This window comes from Chiloscyllium plagiosum, unplaced genomic scaffold (assembly GCF_037043375.1).
Source record: "Chiloscyllium plagiosum isolate Xiang-an unplaced genomic scaffold, Cpla_swu_hap1 HiC_scaffold_24, whole genome shotgun sequence".
Taxonomy (NCBI): Eukaryota; Metazoa; Chordata; class Chondrichthyes; order Orectolobiformes; family Hemiscylliidae; genus Chiloscyllium; species Chiloscyllium plagiosum.
The window spans coordinates 20,572,333-20,587,604 of NW_028270162.1; the positions used below are offsets into that span (position 1 = coordinate 20,572,333).

At 41.3% G+C, this 15,272-nt stretch overlaps 1 pseudogene across 1 annotated transcript; it reads right to left on the reverse strand.

The window, feature by feature from the left end:
* Positions 1 to 2,181: 2,181 nt before the first annotated feature.
* On the reverse strand, positions 2,182 to 13,474 carry LOC148145370 (2'-5'-oligoadenylate synthase 1A-like; annotated as a pseudogene). Its single transcript, XR_015761250.1, has 6 exons — positions 13,274 to 13,474; positions 9,458 to 9,758; positions 8,651 to 8,826; positions 6,803 to 7,053; positions 4,713 to 4,845; positions 2,182 to 3,492 (listed from the first exon to the last, which is right to left on the reverse strand). The product of XR_015761250.1 is annotated as a 2'-5'-oligoadenylate synthase 1A-like (transcript).
* Positions 13,475 to 15,272: the final 1,798 nt, after the last annotated feature.

A 15,272-nucleotide genomic window follows, 5' to 3' on the forward strand; every position in this document is an offset into this window, starting at 1 on the left:
AAGTGGAAAATAAGGTGCTGCTCCTCCAGCTTGCGCTGAGTTTCACAGGAGCACTGCAGTAAGCCTATTGGCCAGAGAACAAGGTGGTGTGTTGAAGTGGCAGGCAACTGGAAGCTCAAGGTCTTTTTTGCGGACGAAGGTAGGTGTTCTGCAAAACCGTCACCCAGTCTACCCTACATGGAATGGAATGAGAAGCAGAGTGTGACAATGTACAGACAAGGACAGAACGCCCCTGGTGCTCACCTTCCAACCTACCAACCTTCGCATAAACCAAATCATCCACCGACATTTCCGCCAACTCCAAACTGACTTCACCACCAGGGATATATTTCCCTCCCCACCCATTTCTGCCTTCTGCAGAGACCGTACCCTCCGTGACTACTTGGTCAGGTTCACGGACCCCCCACCCCCACCACCCCTACAACCCACCCTCCCGTCCTGGCACCTTCCCCTGCCACCGCAGGAATTGCAAAATCTGTACCCACACCTTCTCCCTCACCTCCATCCAAGGCCCTAAAGGAGCCTTCCACATCCATCAATGTTTTACCTGCACATCCACCAATATCATTTATTGTATCCGTTGCTCCAGATGCGGTCTCCTCTACATTGGGGAGACTGGACGCCTCCTAGCAGAGCGCTTTAGGGGACATCTCTGGGACATCCGCACCAATCAACCACACCGCCCTGTGGCCCAACATTTCAACACCCCCTCTCACTCTGCCGAGGACACTGCCGCTCCCTCACCACCTGATGCCTGGAGGAAGAACGCCTCATCTTCTGCCTCAGAACACTTCAACCCCAGGGTATCAATGTGGACTTCAACTGTTTCCTTCACCCACCTCACCTCAGATCCAAACTTCCAGCTCAGCACTGTCCCCATGACTTCTCCTACCTGCCTATCTTCTTTTCCACCGATCCACTCCACCCTCCTCCCTGACCTATCACTTTAATCCCCTCCCTCACTCACCTATTGCACTCTATGCTACTTTCTCCCCACCCTCACCCTCCTCTCATTTATCTCTCCACCCTTTAGGCACTTTGCCTGTATTCCTGATGAAGGGCTTTTGCCCGAAACGTCGATTTTACTGCCCCTCGGATGCTGCCTGAACTGCTGTGCTTTTCCAGCATCAGTCTAATCCAGAATCTGGTTTCCAGCATCTGCAGTCATTGTTTTTACCTAATGTACAGACAAGGTAACTATGGGTGTTGGTCGGTTTGTAATGGATATTGGTGTCAGTCTATCCTAGAAATGGAAACAGAGATGTCGAAGAAGGGAAAGATTGAGTCAAGTGGACCAGGTGAAAGTGAGAGTGGGGCGGAAATTGGAAGTGAAATTGATAAACTTTTCCAATTCCAGACAAGAAGGGGAAGCAGCACTGATGATATTATCGATATATGAGAGAAAGAGTTCTGGGTGAGGGCAAGCATAGGACTGGAACAAGAAATGTTCCACATACCCCACAGAGATAGGCATAACTGGGGCCCATGTGGGTAAACATGGTCATTTCTCTATCCTGAGGAAAGTGAGAGGAGTTAAGAGAAAACTTGCTCAGGGTGAGGACGAGCTTACCCAGGCGGAGGGTGGTAGTGGTGGAGATGGTTTGATCCTTTTTTCCCAGGAAGAAGCAGAGAGCTCTGAGGCCATCCTGATCTGGGATGGATGTGTAAAGGGATTGCATATCCATGGTCAAGAGAAGGTGGATGGAGTCTGTAACTGGAAATTCTGAAACTCCTGTAAAGTTTTAGAGGAATCGCGTACGTAATGGGAAGGGACTGGACAAGGGGAGGGAAAAAAATCGAGTTAAGGTTAGTAAAAGAAAGCAACATGAAAATGAAAAGTTAGTGCTGATTAGCTGTAAACGGACTGTGATTAGGAGAGGAGTTGCCATGGACAAAAACCATTATCGGAAGGACTGCTAGTTAACTGCCAAGCTTTCCTTCAATTTTAAACAAGCCGGTCAGAGTCTAAACTGTCAAGAAAGTAACAAGAGAACAGCTGTCACCTATTACGTTGAGTTGAAACAGGCACAGTGTATGGACATGTTGACAGGCATCATCTGAAAGGTACTCGTGATCTGGAACTATTATGAAAAGAGTCTAAGAATAATATCCATTAGATTATCTGCAGGTCCAGAAACAAATCTCAAACTGAATGAGTAAATGAACTGATTAACAAACTCATTATTGTCAAAGACCTTTATTTAGCAATATTACATATTCAGTCTGTTGTGAGTTTGCACAGTAGATTCAATAGTAACCTCCAAAAAAGATAGAGAGAATTTTTTTAAAAAAAGAAATTAGATAGGTTCTTCAAATTTCCAGATTCAAAATGATGGTCTGAATGGCTTTGCTTCAATTGTATAAATTCTACGATACAATTGACTATTGTAATAGATAATACATACTTAACAAATAACATTCCTACCTTACTTTAATGTGTAAAACATTCCAAACAGCAAGTAAGTACATAATCAATAAAGGTACAAAATCATTCTGTAATTAAAAAGAGCTTATTAATTCACTGCTGCAGTTGGCAACAGAATTTGTGCAATAAAAATAATGCAAATGTGTGTTATTTCATTAATTTTGAGAGAAAGGCCACTTGTTGCCATCTCCAATGTGCAATGCAGAACAGACAGGAGGAGCAAATTATTTCCAAACTACAGGCTGATCCCAAAAACCTCAGGCAATGATTGGTCACATTAACTAATCTGGAGGAGCAGTGGAAGAAATCACATTCAAATAAGAAAGTATTCCAGTCAAAGTATCATTCCCTGCAGTGATTAAAAGTAGAATATATATTTCAAAATGCACAGGGTCATTCCACTTTAAACATTACTTGAAGTCTCATCTCATTCTCAACATTAATTTCATTTTAATTTTTGTATTTTCAGATACATATAAATCAGTGAAAAGGATTAATATGTAGTACTTATATTTACGACATGTTCCAAATAAATCCAGTTGATAAGATGTCTCATTAAAATGTGGTTTAAACGTTTTAATATTGCGTTGATTTTCAAGATGCCTTGCCCCCGCGGAGACGCAAGTTGATGTCAATAGTACAATGTTGATCAATGCCGTAGTATTCCAGCGTGTGGCTATCTTCTAGTGTTCGTGACTGAAAGGTCAGGTAATATTGGCTTGGAGAAATGTGCTCCAGAGTTTGGATCTTATTTTTCAGGCTCAAAACCTTGTCAGTCGGGGACACATTAATTTCTAGGTTACGTCCATTTGGATGCCTTACAAATACCTCCATTGAGTTTGTCACAAGTAGGTGGAGCTTTGCACCAAAGAATATTCCAGAATCCAATAAGGTTTTGCCACCATTCAGAATAGTTTCATTGACCATCAGGCGTTGTTGGTGAACTGGAATGCCCCAATTTTGCTGGATTTGATTCTTGATCATTAAAATGTTGGTGTCACTGTTGGCCATCAGGGGTAATGAGGAGCCATTCAGGCTAATCACAGTGATTCAAACTGTGCCATTGGCTAAAACGGTTAAAAAAAAATTGTTTTTGGGGCTGGAAAGACAGTTGGCTGTGTTCGTTTGTTAAATACAAATACAACAATAAGTATATTTTTCAATTTTACTCCCCATCTCTCCTGATTCTTATTGTGATGATAAATAGAACATTTGTGTCAAGCATTTTATTGTCAGTAAAGACAGAACTTTGTTCACCCCCATTTCACAAAGTCTGATCTAGTACTTATTTGATGTCCCACACTCAATATTTTTGGTTGGTCGGAATCTCAACAGATTCTTTGCACTTACTCTCAAGTCTGCTCTATTTTTAACAAGTCGGAATCTATCATTTATTCCCTCCTCTATCCAATGCCTCACCAGCTTCCCTTCAAATGTATCTATACTATTTGCTTCAACCACCCCCATTGCAGGGAGTTCCACCTTCCCATCTAGTTATGCTCTTCCCCACATGAAGTAACATTGTCTTTGAATCCACTCAGTTAAAACCTGTCATTATTTTAATGATTGCTACTGCAAAATCCCCTCAGCCCTCTTTTTTTTCTTACCAATTCTTTCCTGAAATGTGTACAAACATATTTTTTATCACTATCCTTCTCAATATTTTCTTCACCTGCTCCAGTGTCCTTTAGATCCTTTTTATAATATGACCAGGATGCATTCAGATCTCAAGGTCAACAATAAGTTGCCCACTTTTTGACTCCATGGCTCCAGGAATAAATCCTTGTGCTTGGTTTGCTTCCTGGCTGCTATCAATAATCTGTGGAGCCATCTCTGGTGATTGATGTAATTGCAATCCACGCTACCTGTGTTCCACTACCCCACCTAGTGTTCACTTTTAAAATGATAAGTGACATCCCTTACCTCCCTGTTATCCCTGTCAATGTACAGTTTCATGTTTATCAAGTATGGCTTTCTGTTTGTCAATGACTTGTTTCTTTGCCAAGTCTGTTAAAGTCCTACTGTGATTTGCTACCATGTCCCTCAATATTGACTATACTCTGCAATCAGGTGTCATCCATAAATTGGTCATGTACAGTACTAACAGCAAAAGGTCCATCACTGATTCTTGTGAAGCACGATTTCCCACCTTCTGACTCTGTAGAACACCCAGGGTATGCTTCCTGGCTTAAAGTCAAGAGAAGGAACTGTGTCATTTAACAATTCAATCTCCAGAATTTCTACACGAAACAGTGTCCCGTGTCAAGTGTCTCCTAAATCTATTTACCTGGACCTTCCATGCTTGGACTCCAGAGACACATGAAGAGCTGAGACATTTCTTGGCCTCCTTGACCATCACGTTCCATCCATCAGATGAAGCAACGTTATTAGTTGGATCGGCCGGGTCAAGGATTATTGGTCTGCAAAATAAAACCACATCCAATAATTGTTATAAACCATAGACCTGAGTTTCTGAGCAAAGTAACACTGAGTTCAATGGTGATTGTTGTTATTAGTGTGGAAAGAATCCAGCAATCTGTGATGAAGTAGTGATGCCCCATGAGTTATGGATACCAGAATTTGCGATCCTCAGCCAAAGCTTCGTTGTTAACCTCTGCAGGTATTTCAGGGACTTTCTACTTTACCGTATTATTGAGGAATTAAACTCACAGCAGGAATTGACTGTCACAACTCAGGCACTTGCTTGCCTCAATTGTCTCAAAGCAAGTTTCATGTGGTAAACTGATGGAGTGGAGTAGACACTGACCATTACTATAATGTGAGGGTTTGAACAATGGTCTCCAGGACACTATTCAAAATGAGATTAAAAGAAGTGAAAATGTTTATGGAGAGCTCTATAATGATTAGATTCCCTACAGCGTGGAAACAGGCCCTTCAGCCCATACCGGCCCTCCAAAGAGTAACCCAGCCAGACCCATTTTCCTTTGACTAATGCAATTTAGCATGGCCAATTCACCTGGTCTGCGAGACGAAACCAGAGCACCCGGAAGAAACCCACAGGGAGAATGTACCAACTCCACACCAGACAGTCGCCCGAGGCTAGAATTGAACCTGGGACCCTGATGCTGTGAGTTAGCAGTGCTAACCACTGAGCCACTATGCTGCTCTGAATATGGCACCAATGTGATGTAAAGTTCTGAAGAAGGGTCACAAAACATTACCTCTGTTTTCTATCCAGAGATGCTGCCAGACCTGCTGAGTTTCTCCAGTAATTTCTATTATTTTTGTTTTCAGTCTCCAGCATGAGCATTTTTTTTGTTTTATTTTAGTGTCTTAAAGCTTTGATGCGAGTGGAAAATAAGAGAAAGGACAGTACACACGAGGTTGAGGATATGAGCTGGAACAATAGGTGGAGGGTGTTACAGTCACAAAGTACAATAAACAAATGAGGTGATTTGGAGGTTTGTAAACAAAGGGAAAGATTTTAAGACTTGGAAACATTAATTGGGGAAGGAGCTAGAGGCAGAGGTTTGATTTGATGTTAAAAGCATGAGAATGAGAATTCGTGAATGAGAATGTCGTCCAATCTGAGGGCTCAGGAGCACATTTTCACAACAAAACCAGTGTTATGGGCTATTACTGACTCCTATCATTGATCTGTACATGCATTACATTTAAGTAACAATGTCAGCATGTCCCTTACTTGACACCCAAAGATGCCACAAGATAGGTATTAAAGATCAATTAGATCACTAAATGTCCTGCAATCAGCTTCCTTACTTGAGAGTGCTCTGAACGAACATAGAACATTACAGCGCAGTACAGGCCCTTCGGCCCTCGATGTTGCGCCGACCTGTCATACCAATTTGAAGCCCATCTAACCTACACTATTCCATGTACGTCCATATGCTTGTCCATTGATGACTTAAATGTCCTTAAAGTTGGTGAATCTACTACCGTTGCAGGCAAAGCATTCCATACCCTTACTACTCTCTGAGTAAAGAAACTACCACTGACATCTGTGCTATATCTATCACCCCTCAATTTAAAGTTGTGCCCCCTCATGCTCGCCGTCACCATACTTGGAAAAAGGCTCTCCCTGTCCACCCTATCTAACCCTCTGATTATCTTATATATCTCTATTAAGTCACCTCTCAACCTTCTTCTCTCTAACGAAAACAGCCTCAAGTCCCTCAGCCTTTCCTTGTAAGACCTTCCCTCCATACCAGGCAACATCCTAGTAAATCTCCTTTGCACCCTTTCCAAAGCTTCCACATCCTTCTTATAATGCAGTGACCAGAACTGTACACAATACTCCAAGTGTGGCCGCACCAGAGTTTTGTACAGCTGCAGCATAACCTCATGAATTGGAACAGTTCTAACTGGTTTAGGTTAAAAGATATTTGAAGCTTTTACCTGCTGCCACAGAGTTTCTTACGCAGAAAATTTACAATGTCTTGATTGTCGACATTGTAGTAGTTGGTCCAGTAAATACGCAGATTTTGATAGTTGCAGATCAGCTCAAGGACTGTCCGAAAACCTTCAGCAGTGACAAATCTCTTAGTCCCGTTGCCTTGCTCCCAGGCGTAGATAGTCAGCAGCTCCACCGCATACTTAGCAGGCAGACGTTGACCAGGAGCCAGCTCAGATTTCCGTGGCTTGACATACTGAATGGTTGATGTGCAGACACAACATGACATTAAAATTATTCATGCCAACTCCCACCTTGTACTTCTGTTTCTGCCTCTGTGAACCTTAACATTCCTGACGTGGCCTCCATTTTTCTTACATCCCCTCCCACGGACATATCTTGTTTGTGTTTTGTTGTCTTTGCTCTCAGCAGCATGGACCCATTTTCTCCTTTTCATGCCTTTAATTGTAACTGGTTTTATCCCTGGCAATCTCTCCTTCACCACCATTAGCCACCCTTCACATTTTGCTCTGGGTTCCCTCACTATTTGTTTGAGTCACTTCTCCTGCCCATCTGTCAACAGCATAAAAACCACAATTTTCTCATCCTTTCAGCTCTGAAGTAGAGTCAGATTGGACTTAAAATGTTGGTTGAAATTGTTAATTTTTGCTTCTATTTCCCAGGGACAGGAACAAGGGCTAATTTCCATCTCATCATTTTACAGTTGTTCTTTCAGCATTGAATGAACTGACATTTGATTCCATTAGTTCTGCATTTTGGAACTCTGGGTACTAAACCATTGGATGTAGCCTTTGCTCTTGTGAAGATTAATCACGTTAATACAATTTTCATTTGCCTGTTCAAATAACCTGAGATGATCAATCCAGGCACAAGGGAATGTAAAAGACTAAGGATGAAATCCCATGTCTTCACTTTAAATATAAAACCATGTTCAAATATAGAGAATAGAATGGAATCCCTGCAGTCCGGAGACAGGCCCTTCGGACCAACAAGTCCACATCAACGCTCCAAAGAGTATCCCACCCAAGCCCATTCATCTACTCTATTATTCTACATTTACACATAACTAATTAACACATCCCTGAACACTATGGGCAATTTAGCATGGCCAATTCACCTAACCTGCACATCTTTAGACTGTGGAAGGAAACCAGAGCGCCCGGAGGAAACATGTAGACACAGGGAGAATGTGCAGACTCCGCACAGACAGTCGCCTGAGGCTGGAATCAAAACCGGGTGCCTGGTGCTGTGAGGCAGCAGTGCCAACCACTGAACCACTGTGCTGCCCAAATATGTGCAGGTTAAAGGACTGGCCTCCACCCCTGATCTGTAATCAATTTCAATACAGCTCCTCCACACAATATGGCATCAGGGAATTTTTTTCATGACTACACTAGAGAATCAAGATCTGATTCTGAGATGTATTTAACCTAAGCTGAAGGTGTACAGGATCTGCCCTTTCTCTAAAGTCATTCCAGCAACTTCGATTGAAGCCAGTTTCTTGAAAGAGGAGGTTAAATTGTTCAACTGTTAAAAATATGGGTACTTCTTTTATATGGCTTCAGACAGCAACCAGATCTTTTACTGCACCTTTAGCAGAGGCTGGAGGAGCTCTGAGAGAAACCGCTCAAAGGAGCACTCCTTCAAAGATTCTGCCAATGCCCTTCTATGCAAACAAGCATTCTAGGCAAGTGTTCACAGGTTTTTAATAAGGACGAAGCCCGAATTCATCAGTCATATTTGTCAATGATATAACTATAGAAACACCATCTTTTTATATGTGGCGCTACAATCTCCCTACATTCTTCAAGCCATGTTCCCCAGTCACTCACCTCTTTGTACCAATATTTTAGCAGGCGAATCAAGTCTTTAAGTTTTGCATTACGTTCCTTCACAAAATGCCTCTGAAGCTCAGTAAAACATGCAGAAAATTCCCCACATGGATCACCATTTTCGCTTACGAATTTTATTAGCCTGAGATGGGCTGTATTTCCATTTGGTGATCCTTCTGTAGGAAATTAAACATTTGATGAGCAACAGAAACTGTGGCATTTGTGGTCAGATATAAGCTAGAGATTGAATACCTAAGCATTTACCTCCTTTCTCACTGTCTAAACACACCTCCCCGATTAAGCTGCAATTTACTCAACTTAACTCACTACACATGTGGTTCACAATCTGTTCTCCTTTAAGCTAGAGACATTAAATGCAGATTTGATCACCACTTCAAACATCTCAGTTCAGTTTGCAAATATAAGCTAAGCCTGTCATACAAATAGACAAATTAAAATTAAGAGTCGGCACTCGACTTCTTGAGCTTGCTCCCCTGCTCAATAAGATCACGGTTCAATCTGATTATTCCACATTCTGATCTGTCTTTGATCACTTTTTCATATCTTTTTCATGTGCATGTCCTGTATCATAATGTTAAAAAAAAATGCAATTTAAGGATGATTGCCACTACTGAGATGTTTGGGCCTAGATAAATATACAAAAGCTAATTGCTCCATCGCCTTAACTAGAAACAGGACGTGTTATGAAACAATATGAATAATAGTCAATCTCCTTGATTAGCAGAGGTTTGTGAAAGATCTAAAATTATACTGGAGCTTAAAAATTACACTAACATAAATTCTTACCCAGTGCATCAAAGGCTGGCAAAATATCAAATTCCACACTGTCTGAGTATTTCTTCTTTGATTTTAGAGCAAAGCTCAATGATTTTGGTGGGACGTTGCTGTTCGATACAAGAGTTATGTTGATGTCACTAATCTTATGAGCAATGCTTCGTGCACACTCTGTCAATACTTGTTGAATTCCTTCAAGAATTTCCTCTCTCTTGTTTCTCTGCTCCTCAAAACTCTGGAAAAAGTTGAGGAAGACAACAAGATCTGCATCTGAACCATTCCTTAAAGCCGTTCCTTTGCCTGAAGACCCTCCCTGCAGAGGAGAAAGGATAGAAAAAATATTTGTGAACATTTCAATGATCAACGAATTTGGCCATTTCAGAAATTTTAAATACATTTGTCTAAGCACTGCTGGCTATCTATCTATACCATTGTGTTAGGGACAGCATTCACATCGGTATACTTTTTGCTGCTATTTCCATGGTGTTTTTCTCCTCGTGTCCTCTTTTTGTGAAGGTGCCATCACATGATAGGTCACAGCACTACAAGGTTGCAAGATGGAGGAAAACATTGTCGCTGTTCGAGCTGCTCTTTCTTTGAGGTATTTTCAGTGTTGGAGCTGATTTCCTTGAATTCTATGATCAGTAATTATTGTTTTATAAGCTGTTACATTGTTTTGGAACTTTGGGGAAAAAATGATCAAAATAACAGCACTTTAAAAAGGAGGAAGGGAGCTAAAGGCAGGTGAGTCAAATGGAGCAGTAAATCTGCACAGCTGTCTGACTCAATAGTAGAGGTAAAAACAACCTACACAGCTAACTGCCTCTGCTGCTTGGTTTCAAGTATCTCTGCACATTGTTCATTTTTTTTAGACAAACTCCAAACAGTGAAATTCACAACCGACCTTGGAGAAACCTTACAGGAGGGGTGCAGCAAAGTAGCAAATTTTTCAGTGTAACCTTACTGGTTTTGTAAATCTACAATAGTGAGCAGAGTGGGGTTTTTTTGATTTTTTTTTATTGAGATCTGTCTCTTGATTAAACTTTTAAAATACAAAAGCATTGGTGCTAAGTTAGCCTGGGCATCGTTTTTAGACCAGTAAGACATGACTATTTTCTAGGTGTGTAGATTATTAAGGTACAAAGATGTCCTTCAGTAAAGTAATATGCTCTTCCTGTCGGATGTGGGCGATTAGAGAAAGCATCGATGTTATTGTTGATTATGTCTGCAGGAAGTGTGTTTGGTTGTGAACCCATCGGATCGCATGGATAAATTGGAGTGGCAGTTAGAAACAGTGCAGAATTTACAGGATTTAGGGGATGTGAGGGATAGCAGTTGCAGGAAGGGAGATAAACCAACGATACAATCAGGTAGATGGGTTATATCCAGACTGGGTATGAGAGGGAGACAGGTAATGCAGGAATCTTGTGTGGCTGTCCTCATCTCAAACAAGAATGCTGCTTTGGAAAATATAGGGGGTAGGGATGATGGACCCTCAGGCGAATAGACCGCTGAAAGCCAGGGAGGGACACACACACACACACTCAGGGAGACAGTGAGCAAAGAGATTAATCTGAGACTGATACAGTTGGGAAAGGGGGCAAGTCAAACAGTCAGGATGGGTAGCAACAAAGTAGAGGATAAGGTAGGACTGATAAATGTAACTACGTTTATTTCAATGCAAGATGCCTAACAGGGAAGGCAGATGAACTCAGGGCATGGTTGGGAACATGGGACCGCAATATCTTAGTAATTGCAGAGCCATGGCTCAGGGATGGACAGACTGGCACCTTAATGTTCCAGAGTATAGATGCTATAGGAAGGACAGAAAGAGGACCATGAGAGGAGGGGAAATGGTGATTTTGCTTAGGGATAATATTATGCTGCACTTAGGGAGAATATTCCTAGGAATAAGTCCAGGGAAGTTATTTGGGTGAAATTGAAAAATAAGAAAGGGATGATCACCTTATTAGGATTAGACTATAGACACCTCAAGAGTCAGCGGGAAATTGAGAACCAAATCTGTAAGGAACTCTCCGTTTTCTGTAAGAATAATAGGATGGTTATGGGAGGGGATTTTAACTTTTCAAACATAGACTGGGACTGCCATAGAGTTAAGGGCTTGGATGGCGAGGAATTTGTTAAGAAATGGATGAGTTGGGCTGATGGATCCGTTTCCATGCTATACAGCTTTATGAATCTCTGCAACTTTAACACGTTAGTCTGTAGTTGACAGAGTGGTGTTGTCGGCCTGGGCAATATTTTGGACAGTTATTGGCAAGGTTGATGTCAAATCAGAAGCAGTCAAACAAACCTCTGTTTATGCACAAAAATAAAATAACAAAACGAAAATTAGACCCTGTGATACTTGGCACGGTGACTTTTTCCAAAGTGAGCAAATTTGAAAAAGGTTAAAGTCACTAAGTACCACTTTGCTGTGATTTGTTTTCTCCTCCTTCTGGTAAATGAGAGTTAATATGACAGACACACTCGGTTGAACGTTTGGTCAGAGGGTGTTTCAAAATGGCCAGTGTGCCAGTTTCCAAGCAACGTTGCCATGAGGCAGATAGTAAGTTAGGCTCCTTGAGGGATTTGTTAACAGGGGTATTATGGGATGGCTGAGACTTACCTGGCAGTTTCCAGTTTCCTGACGTGACTGAGGAAAGTTCAATTACCTGTAGGTGGGAGCCCAACAACTGACAGCGGACCCAGTGCTCTATGCAGAACTATGGGTCCTCTCCCTCTCTATATTCTACCTGTACTTTCCCCACACAACCGACCTTTCCTCACCCCTTCCCCACCGACACCATCTGACAACCAACCTATCCCACCCAGCACACTAACATCCTCATTGTGAAGTCCTGTTTGAATTAAAGAGTCTAGAAATCAAATGGTTAAGAATTTGTTGGGAGGCCACAATCATACTGATTTGCTGTTTTAGTTACTTCCCTGTTCATACAACTGTATGCTTCTCTGAAGCTGAAAGTCATGTGATTGTCAAAGCTGAAGGCCCAGTCTGTTAGTTCCTGTTAAGAGCAGCTATCTCCATGTCAATTTCGGGAGATCCTTGGTCAAGAACCCAATGAATTAACTTCTAAAGTCCCAACTCTTATTATCTGCCAACAAAGACAATTGTGCCCACCATGTTCTTTCTTCATTTTAACTGACTGTAGATTGAGTGCATGATGGCAGAATTGGTGAAATGCAGCAAAAGGAGGGGTGTGCCACACTTTCCCCAGATTGTTGGGTATATTGTATATTGTACTGCCAACATCTGCTTTGAAAGTCACTTTAAGAATTCAAACTATTTTTGATTTCAGAAGCAGATTTACAACACCTTACAATAATTTACTTTTGATTGTTGAACAACTGAAAATAATGATTAAAGAGAAACAGACTTGAAGTAAGTCTTCCCTTCAGCAGATATACATTGAAAGCTCCAGAGTCTTTAAAACAAGCTGATGTTTTAGGCTGAGAAAAACACTTTTAGTCTGATTTTCCTGGTGATTTGTGTCAGTGCCTGGCACACCTACTCCATTTAAATGCACAGAATTCACAGGAAATATTGACAAGCCCATCTCATCCCATTCATTTAAATTGAAATCATGGGGACCCCATCATTTCCCTTGGAACTCTATCTCACATCAGATTCTAGTCCTTTGGAGAGAAGGTAGGATAACATAGACAAGTTGAAAGTTAATATTGAAAATCTCACAACCATAATAAAAATCAGCTTCATTCTGAAACATTTATAAAGCTCAGAGTATTGTAAGTAGTCATTTACTGTAAACACTAGTCTCATACTGTGTTAAACACAAAGTAACTTACTTTGACGGCTCTGATAACTTTGATCCCAGGTTGTTTGATAAAACATCGGTTCTTTAAAAATTCACAGATTCTGTGTATTGCATTTCTCACTTCGATGTTAAATTCATTCGGCTCCAGGTTTTGTTTAATGAAATCATCCAGCCTCCTCGATTCAGTTCTGTACAAATCCATCTTTCCAGCTTTCATACAAAGTGAAGTTGGTGTAACCACAGCTCTTATAAACCAGCTGCAAACTCCGCCCTCATATATTCGAGAAAAATAGTGAGATCCAGTTACTAAGACTTTCCATCAAATCGAAGTGACACGTCATTGCTTTATATCTCTACCCAGTTCAAAGTTTACATTTGTGAATTATTTGTTTGGCACTTGATTTCAAGTCAATACCAAATTGGTTTCAATTTCCTCAGAAACTTAGCTTATTTGACTGTTAAGTTTCAGTTTCATTTCTCCATTTACAGAAGTCAGTAAACACTTGTTACTTGTGCTGATCCTGAATTAAACAAAAGAAAGACCTCAATTTACAACCACTGTGCGTCCCAAAGCCGACACAGCTAATGAAATAATTTTGAGGTACATTCACTGTTATATTGGAGGAATTTAATCATTCATCTGGAGCAAAACATATGAGGAAAGATTAAACAAATTATGCCCATTTTCTCAAGAATTCAGATGGTAAGGGGTGAGCTTCTCAAAATCTTCAAGATCTTCAGGAAAAGACAGGGTAGATGAAGATAAACTATTTGCGTGATTAGGGATTCTAGAACTAGGGGCATATTCTGAGAATGAGGGCCAGACTGTTCAGGAGAGATGGTAAGAAGCTCTTCTATACAGAGGGTGCTCAAGGTTTGGAACAAATGACTGTGGACGCTGGATCAGTAGTTAGTTTTAAATTTGAGATAGAGATATTTTTGTTAAATAAAGATATTAAGGGATATGGGCCAAAAGCACATAAATGGAATGAGGCAGCAGATCAGCCATGATACCACTGAATGGTGGAACAGTCTTGAGGGACTGAAAGGCCTGCTCATGTTCTTATGTTTATTAAAACTATCTTGCACTTTCTGATGACAAACCATGACATGGAAGTGATATTAACCACTGACATCTGGGGTTTCCTTATTGACAAAATATAGTTTTGAGAAATTGCACATGCAAGTTCCCACAAATTCCCTGTAAATCAGAACAGTTATCTGGTGGTTACCTCAGGCTTGCAAGCTTCACCTCGGTCACTTTGAGCACAGGGGCACGTACATACACAGGATGCAAGTTGTGGCTCTTAGTTTTGTTTTAGCACTCTGTCACTTTGTGCTAACTGAGAGGCGGCTAGACTCTGTGATCTGTATTGTTTTTAGTACTTGACCTCACAGTGCCAAGTTGTAGTGTGTCACATTGGTGGCTTGCTTTTTAGCACAGAAGGTGAGGCAGATAGCTTGTTACAGATGGGAGCATTGAACAGTGAAGGGGATGGACATGTCACTGTGCAGCACCATGCTTCAGTAATGTCACACTATAGCAAATGCCAGGAGCATTCATGGAAACATGCTGCATACATGTCGACCAAATGGCCATGTCTGAAAGTCAAACAGGAGCACTTATTAGTGGGATCAAGGGGTTGACAGTCAGGAGTTAAGCTAACTTAAAAACATCGTCTGAACTTGGCATTTCAGAAACACATTTCTTGGCTATCACTGGATTCTAATGCTTTTGAATGGCCACATTCACAGACTGATCTGCAAGAGTGCAAGAGGGCCACATTCGGGAAGGACGGATATATCAAGGTGACATATCACCACAATTCCGTTCACCCACTTTGGTTGTGTAATGCATATTCGGATATGGCTGCATACCTCAGAGCTCTTTATCAAAGTATGGTATTGACCTCATTGTGAAGTCTCCATGTGAACTTTGCCCAGGCATAACATAAGGCCATGACCATGATTGATGTTAGGGGTCAGGAGTACAGTAAAAGAAAGGATGTTCTCTTTCTGGCATTCCCCAC